The 14472-nt window shown below is 42.3% G+C and overlaps 1 pseudogene across 1 annotated transcript in view; it reads right to left on the bottom strand.

The window, feature by feature from the left end:
- Positions 1–356: 356 nt before the first annotated feature.
- The window catches only part of LOC148120098 (granzyme C-like), a 35720-nt pseudogene continuing 21604 nt past the window's right edge, over positions 357–14472 (bottom strand). Inside the window, exons 4-8 of the transcript XR_015739370.1 lie at positions 4031–4229; positions 2859–3009; positions 2280–2407; positions 1917–2150; positions 357–907 (exon numbers count right to left, since the gene is read on the bottom strand). The product of XR_015739370.1 is annotated as a granzyme C-like (transcript). The remainder of the gene's footprint in view (positions 908–1916; positions 2151–2279; positions 2408–2858; positions 3010–4030; positions 4230–14472) is intronic.

Below are 14472 nucleotides of genomic sequence, written 5' to 3'. Positions count from 1 at the left end.
TGCCGGCTGTGGGGTACTGGGCGGGAACAGATACCCCAACAAGCCGGCCCTCGTGTTACAAGCCAGGTCATGATTTAGACTGGCACCGCAGGTCTGAGGCCCTAATGAAAGGAACCACATGTGGATTTGGGTGTCCTAGGTAGGGGTATAAGAGGTGGGGACATGTAAAGATTAGCATGGACTACTAAGCGTAGAAGTTGATAGAGTCTCAGAGCAGGCATAAAAGAGGAGGGGGTGGAGCTTAGAAGCTGGAGGAACTTGGCCCTGCTTCAGAGGAGGATACATGAGAAAGTGGGGATACTGAAATTGCTATCACCTTAATGGTTAAGCTGTGGAGCAATAATACTCTGCCCAGGAAGGTCCATTTACACTGGCCTCAGCTCTGTCTCCCCCGTCTCCAGGAACAATAGTACTTGCTCTCACCTTTCTTCCATATGACACAGAAGAGGAAAAATATTCACCCTGAGCCCCAAGACAAGAGAAACCCAAGCTCAGCTTTGGGCCTGTCAGAAGGCCAGGCACTGCACAGAGGAACAAGATAAAAGGAGCTGGTCAATGGCCTTGCCTGAGCTTTGGGCAAGGTGTGTACATGGTTGAGGAATGAGCAGTAAATAGAAGTGTGCCATTGGCTTGCCTAGCACAGAGTTGGTCCCTGTGATATGAAACCAGTCTTCTGATTCTGCAAAGAGACCTTTATTGAGATGCTGGCTTCTATCCTAGGACAATCCTGGACTCAGCTGGAGGGGCCTGGTTTGCTCTGTAATTAGCTGTGTTTCATCTTTTTCTTTATCCAGGATAGGAAACTTGACACTTTGGTGAAGACTCTTGGAGTTGAACCATTTTTATACCCAAAGGAGACGATGCCTGCAACCGCTTTGTTACACAGGAGAGGCCCTCTGGAATGCCCCTGTCAATAGAGAGGGGCCACAGGGGCTGAGCTGATATCACACTAGCCCACCCTTCCACCATAAAGCATGACTTGTGTGCTCTGTGTGAGGGAGATCAGAGGGCAGACCTGGGAACCCTGGGCTTCCCACTCCAATTTAGAAAAGGGTTACTGCTTCACCTCCCTCCTGAGTCCAGACTCCAAGTCTATGATCCATTTTCTATGGAAGTGTGTTGAACCCTCAGGTCAAAGCTGTTGTTTAGAATTGTGGACAGATGGTTGAGCCTCATGTGAGCATGGAGGACAAGACAATTGACAAAAGTGGGTGCCTGCTCTGAGGAGACCCCCCACATGGTAACGAAACACACAGGGAGCACAGCTTTCTAAAGCCTGGGCCTCAGTGACAGGAGGACAGTGCAAATCCTGCTTTATACTAACTGATGTGGGAGTCCCCTCTGTGTGCTGTCATTACCATTAATGAATTTAAAAAAAAACTGCCTTGGCCTGTTGATAGAGCAGAACTTAGGTAGGCAGGGAAGACTGAAGTAAATCCTGGGAGAAAGAAGGCAGAGTCAGAGAGATGCCATGGGACCGCAGCCAGGGTCAGACATGCCAAAACTTTGCCAGTAAGCCACTGCCACATGGCTATATACAGATTAATAAAAATGGGTTAAATTAAGATATAAGAGTTGACCAATAAGAGGTTAGAGCTAATAGGCCAAGCAGTGATTTAATTAATCCAGTTTCTGTGTGATTATTTTGGTTCTGGGCAGCTGGAACAAACAAACAGCCCCCTCCTTGCAACAATTGGCACTAATGTGGTGGACTAAATCCATGTAAAACCTTGCAACAAGCTGACTTCACAGTGGTTGCTTGTCATCTCTGATGCCCTAGCTAGTTACTGCTTCCTGCTGTTTCCAGTGAGAAATATCACAGTCAGTGAGAAAAGGAGTCCCTAATTCTTGGTCTCTAGGTCCTAGATTGCTTTTCCCCTCCCATGGAGCCCCAAGAGAAGGACAATACAATTTACCTTAAAGGAAGCTCGCTTGATCTTTGGATCCCCCACACAGATCTCAATGGCTTTGTTGTAACGACGTGGGAAGCCGGAATCACACACCTGATCCTTCTGGACGGTCAGCTCTACCTCTTGAAGTGTGTTTGACCTGTCACAGTCCAGGTCTGTCCTTCACACAGACCTTGCGCCTGGGAAGGTTGAGGGGCTTCACAGCTTTGGTCCTCTTGGCCTTCCTCTCCAGCTGTGGGAAGAAGAAAGAGTGCAGCTCATTGACTGCTGGGCTGAGACACCAGGATGGAAGAGATGAAAGGAACGCGGTGAGAGCAGGTGTAGCAACCAATGGACAGGATGGGGTTCTCTTCTCACCTTCAAGGGCATGCATGATGTCATTGGAGTTATCCATAAGATTGTAGTCTGGATGTGGGATGGCTTTTGCCACAGGGATGATCTGCTGGGTCTTCTCTTTGATTGTTACGTTGTGGGCTCCGAGAGTGACTTTCATTGAGCTGTAGAGAGCAGAGTACAGATGGGAGATGTGGAGTGAGAGAGGACACAGTTCAGGAGCTGTAAGAGGCTGGGTAGGCAGGGTGGGGCTCTAACTGAGGGGACTGAGGAGACAGAAGGGCCTCAGGGTGTGAACTACTGCTTTTGTCTTCTTAAGGACACTAGACTCCTGGAGGCTCCCTCTTACTTCTCAGCAATACTCCAAAGTTTTCATTGACTCTTAATGTGCACATTCAACCTCAACCACTGCTGTAGTCTGACCAGTGTAGTTGCTTTCATCTCAACTGCGCTGCTGCCTCTGACCTCTCACCCTTTGTCCTCAAAGTTTCACTGTGGTCAACTTCCATTGTCACAGTCCTGCCCTCCAGTGAGCTCTCAAAGAAGGAATCACAATTAAAGCATTTAAACTCCTTTCAGGATCTCAGAAAGCATGGGTCAGGTACTTCTCCTCACCTTCCCCTGCAGTGAGCAGCTGTCAGCACAAAGTTGTCTTTTACCAGGAAGCCTCCACAGCGACTCTTATTCCCATCAATATTCACAAATTCAACAAATGCCATGTAGGGATAGGAGTGGGGCTTCACCTCATGGCCCCCGATGATCTCCTCTGAAAGAAAAGACAGAATATGGGGTGTCTGCGAGAAACAGATGAGGTCTGGAGGGTGAAGGCAATGGGATCTGCAGTTCTCCAAGATGTTGTAGATGGAATTCCTTACACATAGAATAATCTCTGCTGAATTCTAAGCCTCAGGGCCCTGCTATGAAAAGGGGTGGGTAGCACTCCTCCAGGCCCTGCTTTACAAATGCATGGAAGGACAAGCTCTAAATACACGAGGCTACACTGAGGTAAATTGCCTTGATCTTTTCTTTCTTACTGCATCTCTCCAATTCTCTGTTGTCTTGATTGGTATAATGTTTTCACCTTTTACCCAACCCCTATCCGGTGGATATTTTTTTTTAAAACTCTATTCTGGTGCCCAGCACATCTTGGGTTCTCAATAAATGCTTTTGGCTGCATGAATGAATGAATGACTTCTAGGTAGTTGCAGGGCTAGTAGTTCAGAACTCATGGGATTCAGGGCCCTGGGGCCATTGGAGTTGTGTGCTGACAAAGACAGGAACAGCTAGGGACATGCAGAAAGAAGTGGAGAAGCCAACCAAACCTGCAAATTTAGTGGAGGGTGTAATGCTGGCATTTGTTGCCCTGGGTCTCTTTCTTCAGAAATTGAGTGGAGAGGTTGCTAAATAATGATAATATTCTTGAGCTGGTGACCTTACTCCATTGCAGGCAGGTCATTAAAGGGGCCATTGATCTGGGATTAAATGAAGTTAATGATGTGCTTTTTGGAGGTTTTCATTCTCTTAACATCTCTATCTATGTATGATCCTCTCTCTAAGTGACACAAAGAGCAGGGAGAAGCTAGTGCCCACCATGTCCTCTGAGGACACCTCCCTTCTTCAGACTTTATTGAGGATCTAGTCAGTGACAGGCTAACAGGTCTGGGCTGATCTGGGAGCTGAGGTTCAGAAACCTCCTGGTTCAGTGCAGAAAGTTCCTGACTAGAGCTGGGCAGAGACTCCACAGAGGTATTATGGGATGGAGCCCTGGAACAGGGGTGTTCACTCACCTGCACCAGCTCCAAGTGGCAGAAGAAAGGTCAGGAGAATCAGGACTGCTGCCATCTTCCCAGGAAGGCTCTTGGGTTGGAGGAGGACAGAGTGGACACAGCCCTTGAAGGATGAAGGAAGTGAGCGCTCCGTGACCTCACAGGCCTTTTAAACCTGTATACCTCTGCTCTGATTGGCTTTATTAGCTAAGGCAGTTACCTGGTTTGGGTAAAAACGACATGGTCACCACATTGACATCCTCTGAGCTAATCCTGGATAAAGACCTGGAAAAGAGGGTGCTAAGGTTGTGGTTGAGGAGGGCCTGAGACCCCAGGAAATCCACTGTGCCTGCACTGAGACAAAAGTGTGGCCTTTCTTACCTCTTACACCCTTTTGCACTCTGATAAGATCAATTTTCGTTTTTTTTTGGTTTCTTTCTTTACATTTTAAATAATACAGATAACCAGTTTATCATGAAACAGTTATAGAACTACAAATACACAGATAAAGTTATACAGTATTTAGTGAGAATTATGCAGAGCCATACTTGGTGAGGAAGAATTTCAGTACATCTTCTTATTAACCTCGGCGAGTTCTGATCATACTATGAAACCATCTGTTGGAACAGTCTGATGAATTAATCTTTGCTCACTCTGACTTTCCTAAACTGCTAGGATGCCACCGAGAAATCTCAAAAGCAAGTATTTACCCTGTGGTCATTGATCACATCTTGCTGTCATGCACAGTTAAATATAATGAGTCACATTGACATGTATCTGTTACTTGTTACCCGTTTATTGTTTATTGGCATTTATCTCAAAGCAAGAGCTTCAGGATTGAATTTAAAAGTCAGGAAGATTAAATGAGCCCTGGCTTCCCTGCTGAGGACTGCAGTGGTGTTTTCTGAAACAGCGCCTAGGATTTTCTGTCGAGCAAAGGGGTCTTGGTAAGATCTTGAGTGATTATTTAGTGGACTAGATCCAGAAGTGAGACCGACAGGGATGCAGCCCTTGAAAAGGCTGATATAGACTGGAGTGAGCTGAGGATCTGACCTTAGAGAACAGGTGGTTAGAGCTGTGTGAGATCAACTCTGTGGGGTAAGACAGACTAGCCTTGCCCTAGGAACAGTTGTGCATGTATGTGCATGCATGCCTGTGTGTGCGTGTGTGCGTGCGTGTGCATGTGTGTGTGTGCATGCGTGTGTGTGGTGCGTGTGTGTGCATGTGTTTTATTTTTGAATTTCCTTCTTTCCCACTTTATGACCAAGAGAAGTTTTCTTGTCCTAGTTGTGAACTGCAGTCCTGATATAATTGGATCAAAATTAATGATCTGGTCTTTGGGTATGTAGACTTTTGGGTTTTCTGAGCCATAGTGAAGGGGTAATTGTTTTGAACTACACATTACTAACACAAGTTGCAATGAACGAAGATGTTTCCCCTTGGAAAGGGACCATATATAAGTGACACAATATCTGCACATACAGGTAAGCGACAAAATTCTAGAGAATAAAATAATCCTAATTATATGGTGCCCATTTATACAGAACCTTTCAAAACTATGGAGCAGGTTCCATGTTTGTAATATCTAATAAAGAAATTGAACACATATAAATAGTATAATTTATTTTGGTATGCTTTTATCATAAAGGCAAAGGAGGACAACGTGAATTTTGTGGGATATTTGACATTGCTTTTGAGCAAGAAATGCTTCACTCCCCAGCTTGATGGGCATAGCTCTGAATTCAGGTGAATTTTTAAGGTGGGACTGAGATATTTTAGTTCTAATTTTATGACTACTGTGTTTAACATTTTAAATTAAAAGAAAATTAAAATTGAATTATAACATCCCCTCTATTATCCCTCTAAATCCTCCCAGGTTTCTCCATCCTCTTTTCTGTCATTATCATTCTCTCTCACTCTCTCTCTCTCTCTTTCTCTCACACAAACAAGGGGATAAAAATATAAATTCAGCCTACAGGGTTGGTTTATTATTGCTTGACGCATAGTTTTTTTAGGTTTGACCACTTGGGATTAGAAAACTATTAAGGGAAGTCATCTTTGGGGAAGACTGCTTCTCCCTCTCTCAGCACTTTATAATTGCCTGTTGCTCTTCATCTTGGAATGGGGTCCTTGGTTTTTCCCCAAATACTGTAGAAGGTCAACTGGTGCTGTCATTGTTCAGTTCTTGTTGAAGCAGTAATATTGATGTGATTTCACGGGTGTAGGTCCCTTGTCATATCTAGAAACATTTATCTAAAAGACTTTTACCCCTTGATTATGTGTATGTGTCTACATTTGTGTCTCTGCTTGGATTTGGGCATGTGCATGTGAGTACAGGTGCCCTTGGAGGCCAGAGGAGCTGAGGTTACAGGCAGTTATGAGACATTCAACATGGGTGCTCAGAATTGAACTTAGGTCCTCTGCAAGAGAAGTGTGTTCTGTTAAGACTTACAGGCATTTCTCCAATCCTGTGTACTCAGTTCTTAAAAGTAGTAGCTCACACATGTAGGTGCTGGGGGAAAGTGCCAGTGTGAATACAAAGTGTGGTTGTGAAGTGTGAGCGCTGGTCTCTGAGAAGGACCTATAAATGCCCTGGAAAGAATGTGAAGAGACACGAGCAAAAATATTCTTAGGTTGAATAGAAGATTGCCATTCTAGGCATTCCATTTGAAAATCAGCAGGTAACAAACATGTTGAGTAAAATGAACTTGGGAATATATCAAAATAGTGACATTATTTTGGGAAATCTTGAGATATGTTTTCAATTCTCTTGCCCAGTGTAATAGCAAGGCTACATTACTGTCACAAAACTGCATTCTGCTGTGTTGAAATGCAGAGAGTTATTTGCCTTAGTTTGAGCTTTCCATAATTCCACCTCCACCTGGAGCACTTATGGTTTGAAATCCAGCGCTGACAGGCTGGCTATCCCTTAAAGATGAAGTGAGCAGTCAAACTGACTAAAAGCTTCCCCCATCAGTCAGTTGTCATTTTCAAGCTCTGGCACAAATATTTTTGACGACACAGGAAGTAGCTTGACAATGTTTTGGTGATATCCTTAGTTTGACCATCTTACTTATGAAATGTAAATGATGTCACCAGAATTAGCATGAACACTTTTTAGGAATTCCTGGCATTTGGAGATGATTCTATCCCTTGTCTCTTTTGAAATTCTGTCCTGATGATGAGTTAATGTTTTTGCACTAGATTTCCTTTTAAAAGCACTTTTTCTTCTTTGGCAACTTCATAGATGTAATCGATGTACTTTGGTTATTTTTACCCACAATTGTCCTGTCTTATTCCCCTGCTTTCCCCACTGAAACCTTCTTCTTTGTGCATAAATTTTCTTGATGACCTCTGCAAGACCATATCATTAAACATGAGTCTAGTGCGGTGATTGCACTGTCTTCTCTTAATTTTATGGGTTCCTCTCAAGTTTCCTTCTCATTTTTTGTTGTTGTTGAGACAGGATATTTGTGTAGTCCCAGCTGTCCTGGAATTGGCTGTGTAGACCATGCTGGGCTTGAAATAAGATATCCTCCTGTCTCTGTTCTTCAGTATTGGGATTGAAGGTGTATGCCACCATTGCCAGCTTCTCTCTATTTTGAGTTCTGTTTTCTTATATGATGTTATAGAGGTCATGCTGTGATTATATATAATAATAGATAAGGAACTAATTTTTACTTTTATTATGAAAATTGACAAGAAAATAGAAAGCAAGGTTTGATATGGCAACATATCAGTTGCAGATGCAATGCAAAGTGGCAGCTGAGTGTAAGAATGGTGGCTGGGTGATGGGTGAGAGGCATGGCAGAGATGTGTGTGCTCTTAATGATGAAGAAGAATGCTTGCTGGTTTTCCAAATAGCATTAAACACCCATTATCTGCAACAGTAGAATAAAATATCATTGATAATTTCTGCATTTCACTACGTCACTAGAAACACATGCAAATTTTATAGTGTCAATTTGACCATTTGCAGTTGCAAGATGAAACAGCTGAAGCCTCATTCTACCATCAAACTAAATCCATGCATGTGTGTCAATAACAAGAGCACACATGTGTTCACTTTACACGATATTGGAACACGTTGTCATCTACAAACTTCGTGCTCAAGAGTCACAGTATAGTTACTAAAACAATCACACACACACACACACACACACACACACACACACACATCTCATAATGTTCTCAGGAAGCTTATGATTTTATGTTGGGCTGTATGGGTACCAATTCTGAACGACATGCAGCCTCAGGTCACCAAAACACTCTGAGCCGGTCTATACAAATTGAGTGGCTTCTTTTCTTTACTTCTTTCCTTTCAAAAAAATTAATTGAAAATATTATTTTTTCATACAGTGTATTCTGAGAATGGTTGGCTCCCTCAATCTCCATCCAGATCCACCCACTTTCCCACCCAGAAACATTATTAAAATAAAACCTTATAAATAAATAAAAACACAAACCAAAAATTACCAGATCCAAAATCTATAGTACTCAATATTTTTCCTATTTATATTCTTTTAATAAAAACAATATCTTTTATTTTACATACCAATCCCAGTTCCTTCTCCCTCCCCTCCTCTCACTCCCCCACCATCCCCCCACCCCACCTCCTACCCAGTCATCCCAGAGGGTGAGACCTCTCATGGGAAGTCAATAAAGTCTGTCACATCACTTGAGGTGCTGAGAAGAAGGTATATTCTTTTGTGTTTGTGTGTAATGTTCTATAGATATCTGTTAAATTCATGTAGATTTAAGCGTTAGTAATTTTTCTTTTAAAAATGAGGGTGCTCTTGTTTTGGGGGCATAGAAGTTAAAAATTGAGATTTTGTCTTGATGGATTTTTCCTATGATGAATATGAAATGTCCTTCTTCATCTCTTTTGATAAATTTTAATTTGAAATCTATTTTGTTAGCTATTAGGATAGCTACTCCATCTTGTTCCTTAGGTCCATTCGATTGAAAAATCTTTTCCCAACCCTTTATTCTGAGGAAATGTCTGTCTTTGAAGTTGAGATGTATTTTTTGTATGCAGCAGAAGAATGAATGCTCTTTTCATATTTCAGTTAGCCTGTGTCTTTTTATAGTCGAATCGGGACCGTTGATATTAAGAGATAGTAATGATCAATGATTGTCAGTTCCTGTTATTTTCTGGTTTTGTGTTGGTGGTGGTATTTTGTGTGCGTTTCCCTTATTTGGGTTTTGCTGTTGTGGGATTATCTATTGCCTATGGTTTGTGGGTGTAGCTAATTTCCTTGGGTTGGAATTTTACTTCTAGAACTTTTGATAGGGCTGGATTTGTGTATAAATTTTTTTTTAAAATCTGGTTTTGTCATGGAATATCTTGTTTTCTCCTTCTATGGTGATTGAAAGCTTTGCTGGGTATAGTAGTCTGGACTGGCATCCGTGGTCTCTTAGTGCCTGCAGAACATCTATTCTGGACCTTCCGACTTTCATTGTTTCCGTTAAGAATTCAGGTGTAATTCTGATAGGTCTGCCTTTATGTGTTACTTGTCCTTTTTCCTTTGCAACTCTCAATATTCTTTCTTTATTCTTTATCTTTAGTGCTTTTTTTTACTATGTGACAAGGGAAAATTTTTTTCTGGTCCAGTCTATTTGGTGTTCTGTAAACTTCTACGTTCACAGGCATGTCCCTATAGGTTGGAAAAGTTTTCTTCTATGGGGTTTATTCATCATGTGACAGACAGGACCCCTCTCCTGTCTGTGAATGTGGGTCTGAGTGAGCAGCTTGACTGGTCTCCATTTCACAGAGTGCAGCAAATGGCAGTGTCCCTGGCCATGCTCCTAGTCTTGCATTCTTCCCTTGTGGCAGGGAAGAAACCAGGAGCTCACTTTAGTTCAGGTTCAGGCTCACTGCTTTCATGAGTAAGGATTTATTTGACCTGAGGGGTCCTCGCCTTCTGGCTTTGCTCCAAAAGACTCAGTACTGGGCACCTACAATCCCAGGGACTCAGAGTCCCCGGCCCCTGCCTTTATGCTTGACAGACTGCAAGGGCAGCCCGTGTCGTTCATGTCTGGTCTTCCCTTCTCAGTTTCTGGGACGCTGGAGTCTAAAGGATGATCCATTCCTCACTCATGGAAACTCCCATCCTCATAACTTCTGCCCGTGATCCATAGTTGAAAGTGAGGCCTCTGATCTTTGGCCCTTCTGTTTGTCTGTCTGCCTTTCATTCCCAGTGTGTAATCCAGCCCTGCTAAACTCTGTCCCACTGGCAGGGTGCCGCCTTCCACCGTAGTGAAACCAAATCTGGGGCGGATCTATCTCTCTTCTACCTGTCCTATCCCCACTGTTCAGGGAGCCCTGTCTCTGATGGTCCCTCTTCCCACCCTACTGTGGGGCTAGCAGTGCTGGGGAATTTTTCTGTCTACTTCATGTATGAAAGAATGTGTGAATGGTGAGGACACACAGATGTGATTCTGTTTTAAATGTATGTTCTACATGTCCTGTATGTCTCTCTTGTTATTTGGATCTGTTTAAAATTTGCTGGGCTGCTCTAAAAATCATGTGGCTTCGCTGAGACTTGCGCCATGTGACCACCACCATCTTGACTAAGGGCAAGGAGGCCGGGTCAGATGACCTCACCACTACCTTTACTTTAGGTGACCACTGCCATCTTGACTAAGGGCAGGTCAGGTAACCTAGTTGCCATATTTACTGAAGGTGCTCTTCCTCCTCTTGCCTTTTAGTTACATTTTTGTCTCTAAATTCCTCATACTGACTCTGTTACATCTGGTATGTTTTGCACAGTGGCATGCTTTTGGTAGAACCCAGAAGAGCATCTGCTTTCAACTCCTGTTTAACATATGTGTGTGTGCACGCATGTGACTTTTGATTTAATGTTATGTATGAATATAAGTTACCTTTAACTCTGTATGTATGTATATGTGTATGCAACCTGAATTCAACTGTGTATATTTGTACATATACTTACTATTAAAAAATTATTTTAAGATTTATTTATTATGTCTATAATGTTCTGCTTGCATACCAGAAGAGGGCACCAGATCTCATTAAAGATGGTTATGAGACACCACATGGTTGCTGGGAATTGAACTCGGGATCTCTGGAAGAGCAGCAAATGCTCTTAACCTCTGAGCCATCTCTTCAGGCCCCTAAAATATGTTGTAAGCAGTCCTAATGAGCTCTGTTCATTGCCTCTCCTTCTAGATTAAGGAAGCAATAAATCTCAAATATTTTAAATTGGTATGTACTTCTAAATGACAAATATATGGTCAAATCTGTTACAGCATACTGCATTGTGATTCACTCTTTTTTAAAATATATTCTATATAATGATAAAAATTTAGGATTACAAAGATCTATTTCAGATTAACAAAAGCGAAGTATTTATGTCTTTGCCAAAAGTTCAACACCAAGCTTCTAGAGAATTTAGATCAGTAACAACATATATTTGATACCCACAGAATGGTTATCTTGATTTCTTTCCTGAGCTCATTAAGAGCTTTAATTTTGACAGTAAAGGAGCTTCTATTCAAAATCATTATTTGTAAGGCTAAACCCAACAGGAATGTTAGGTAAAGTCCTAATCTTATGGAAGTTGCCAGCCTACTGTAGACTGTTGAGGAATACAAGTTAAGAGTCATCTTATACATGATCAAGAGTCATCTTATACATGATCAAGTTCTTTAATTGTGGGTGGGTACTGGGTACTGATACAATTAGTTACAAGAGTAAAGCCTTAACTAGCTACCTGCATACTTAAGATAAGTAACTAAAGGCAAAGATTGTCTACTCATATAAACCCTATAGACAGCCCTCAAATACTCGGAGATCTGGGGAATACGGCATTTAAATGTTTAATTATTAACAGGGTTTTTGGAACAGAAAGCCAGGTGAGCTCCTGGCAGCAATCCCATTTTCTTCAAAGAAAATAAATGAGCACAGAAGAACATCCATCCATAACTCATTTCATCAAGTGAAAGCGTTAACCACTGCCTTTCATCTAAACCGTTGAAGATCTCCAGACAGTGGACAACAAGACAATGGAATCAACTGTCTGGTTGCCCAGGGCACGGTAGGCTGGTCTTCCTACGAACTTCTAAACTGCAGAACCTTCTGAAGCCCAGCAGGCCCCACACTGACAGCAAAAGGCAAATGTTACCCTGAAGCCCCTGCCCTCAACAACCATGGAGGACCCTGGGGAGTGGCTGTCTAGGTAACCCATCAAGTAAGTTCTCTGACATTTTTAAAGCAATAAGTCAGGTAAAATTTCATCCTTCTCAAGAACTCTGATGCAGTTTGATGGCTGGGAGGTTTGCCTATTTAAAAGGGACAAGCTCACAAAACAGGCTTCAGCATAACTTCTTACAATGTTTAAATAATAGGTGTTTTAAGATACAAAGCTCAAACACTAATGATAGCTTATGCTGGAGAGGATGTGCAGTAAGGGGAACACTCATCCCTTGCTGGTGGGAATGCAACCACTTTCAAAATCAGTATGGCAGTTTCTCAGAAAATTGGGAATTAACTTACCTCAGTATCCAGCAATACCACGCTTGAGCATATACCCAAAAGATGCTCAATCATACTCCAAAAGCATTTGTTCAACTATGTTTATAGCAGCATTATTTGTAATACCCAGAACATGAAAAAAAACCTAGATGCCCCTCAACTGGAGAATGGATGATGGATGAAGAAAATGTGACACATTTATACATTAGAATACTACTCAGTGGTAAAAAAATATATATATGATATCTTGAATTTTGCATCTAAATGGATGGAACTAGAAAACACTATCCTTAGTGAGGTAGCCCAGACCCAAAAAGATGGATATGGTATGTACTAACTCATAAGTGATACTAGCTATAAACAAAGGACATTGAGCCTATAGTTCATGATCCTAGAGAAGCTAAGTAATAAGGTGAACCCAAAGAAAAACATAAATAGATCCACCTGGAAATTGGAAACGGACAGGATTGACTGGCGGGGTTGGGATCATGGGGGTTGGGGGAGAGGGAGGGTAGCAGGAAAAGAGAAGGGGAGAGGGGGAGGGGAGAAGAGAACTTGAGGGAATGGGATAGTCGAAATGGAGGAAGGACTGAGATGAGAGAAAGGAGAGAGATACCTTGATTGAGGGAGCTATTTATAGGGTTAGCAGAAACCTGACTCTAGAGAAATTCCCAGGAATCCTAAAGGATGACCACACCTAGGACCCTGGGTAATAGAGGAGAGGGAACCCGATCTTGACTTACCCTATAGTCAGGATGATGATTATCTTAAATATCACCATAGAGCCTTCATACAGCAACTGATGGAGGTAGGGACAGAGACCAGCATCGGAACACTGGACTAAGCTCCCAAAGTCCAGGTGAAGAGTGGAAGGAATGAGAATATGAGCAAGGAGGTCAAGACCATGATGGGTTCACCCACTGAAACAGTTTGTCTGAGCTAATGAGAGCTCACCAACTCCAGCCAAACTGGGAAGGAACAAGAATAGGACCAAACTAGTTCCTCTGAATGGGGTTGGCATTTGCATAGCTGGGGAAGACTGAGGAGCCACTGACAGTGACACCAAGATTTATCCCTACTGCATGTACTAGCTTTTTGGGATTCTATTCTCTTTGGATGTATACCTTACTCAGCCTAGATATAGTAGGGAGGACCTTGGGCCTTCCACAAGGCAATGTGCCTTACCCTCTCTTAGGATTAGATGGGGGTGGGGTGGGAGGGTGTATGGAGGAAATGGGAGGAGAGGAGGGAGCGGGATCTTGGGTTGGTTTTTTTTTAAAAAAAAAAACATGTAAAGCTCAAGGTATCAGGGTCTAAAACAGTTTTCTGGTGTCAGAAGGTGTTTTAAGGTATGCAAAAGCAAGTTATTAAGGTGTGTATAAAGGTCTGAGGATATGCTGGGCTGTGGTGGCGCATGCCTTTAATCCAAGCACTTGGGAGGCAGAGGCAGGTGGATCTCTGTGATTTTGAGGTCAGCCTGGTCTACAAGAGCTAGTTCTAGGAGAGGCTCCAAAGCTACAGAGAAACCCTGTCTCAAAGAAAAAACAGCAAAAAAAGCTGAGGATAAAAATGATGTTTCAGGGTACAAGGAAGTGTGTACAAATGAAAGTTATCATATTTCTCTCTCATTATGCTGCTGTTCATAGTCTTAACATTAATAAAATTATGATAAGGCATTAACCTATCTTTGGCATTGTACTATCACTACTATACTGCAAGATCAAGATTTTGAATTCTCTTTGGTCAATTTCTACCTAAAAGATACTTTTCACTGTGCAAAAACATTTGTCTGGCATAAATACACTGCCGTCTATACAAAGTGTGTGTCTAAAACTTATATTTTCACAAACTCAAAGAACTCTTGTAAGTTTCAGGGATTCAACCTGGAGGATTTACCTTAAATACGTCAGATGTACCCCTCCCTCAATTACCAGGCCCTAAGAGCCCAAGTCTTCCCACCTTTCCC

Source organism: Myodes glareolus, chromosome 12, assembly GCF_982192425.1.
Source record: "Myodes glareolus chromosome 12, mMyoGla1.1, whole genome shotgun sequence".
In the NCBI taxonomy this organism is placed as follows: Eukaryota; Metazoa; Chordata; class Mammalia; order Rodentia; family Cricetidae; genus Myodes; species Myodes glareolus.
This window is presented reverse-complemented; position numbering and strand designations above follow the sequence as displayed.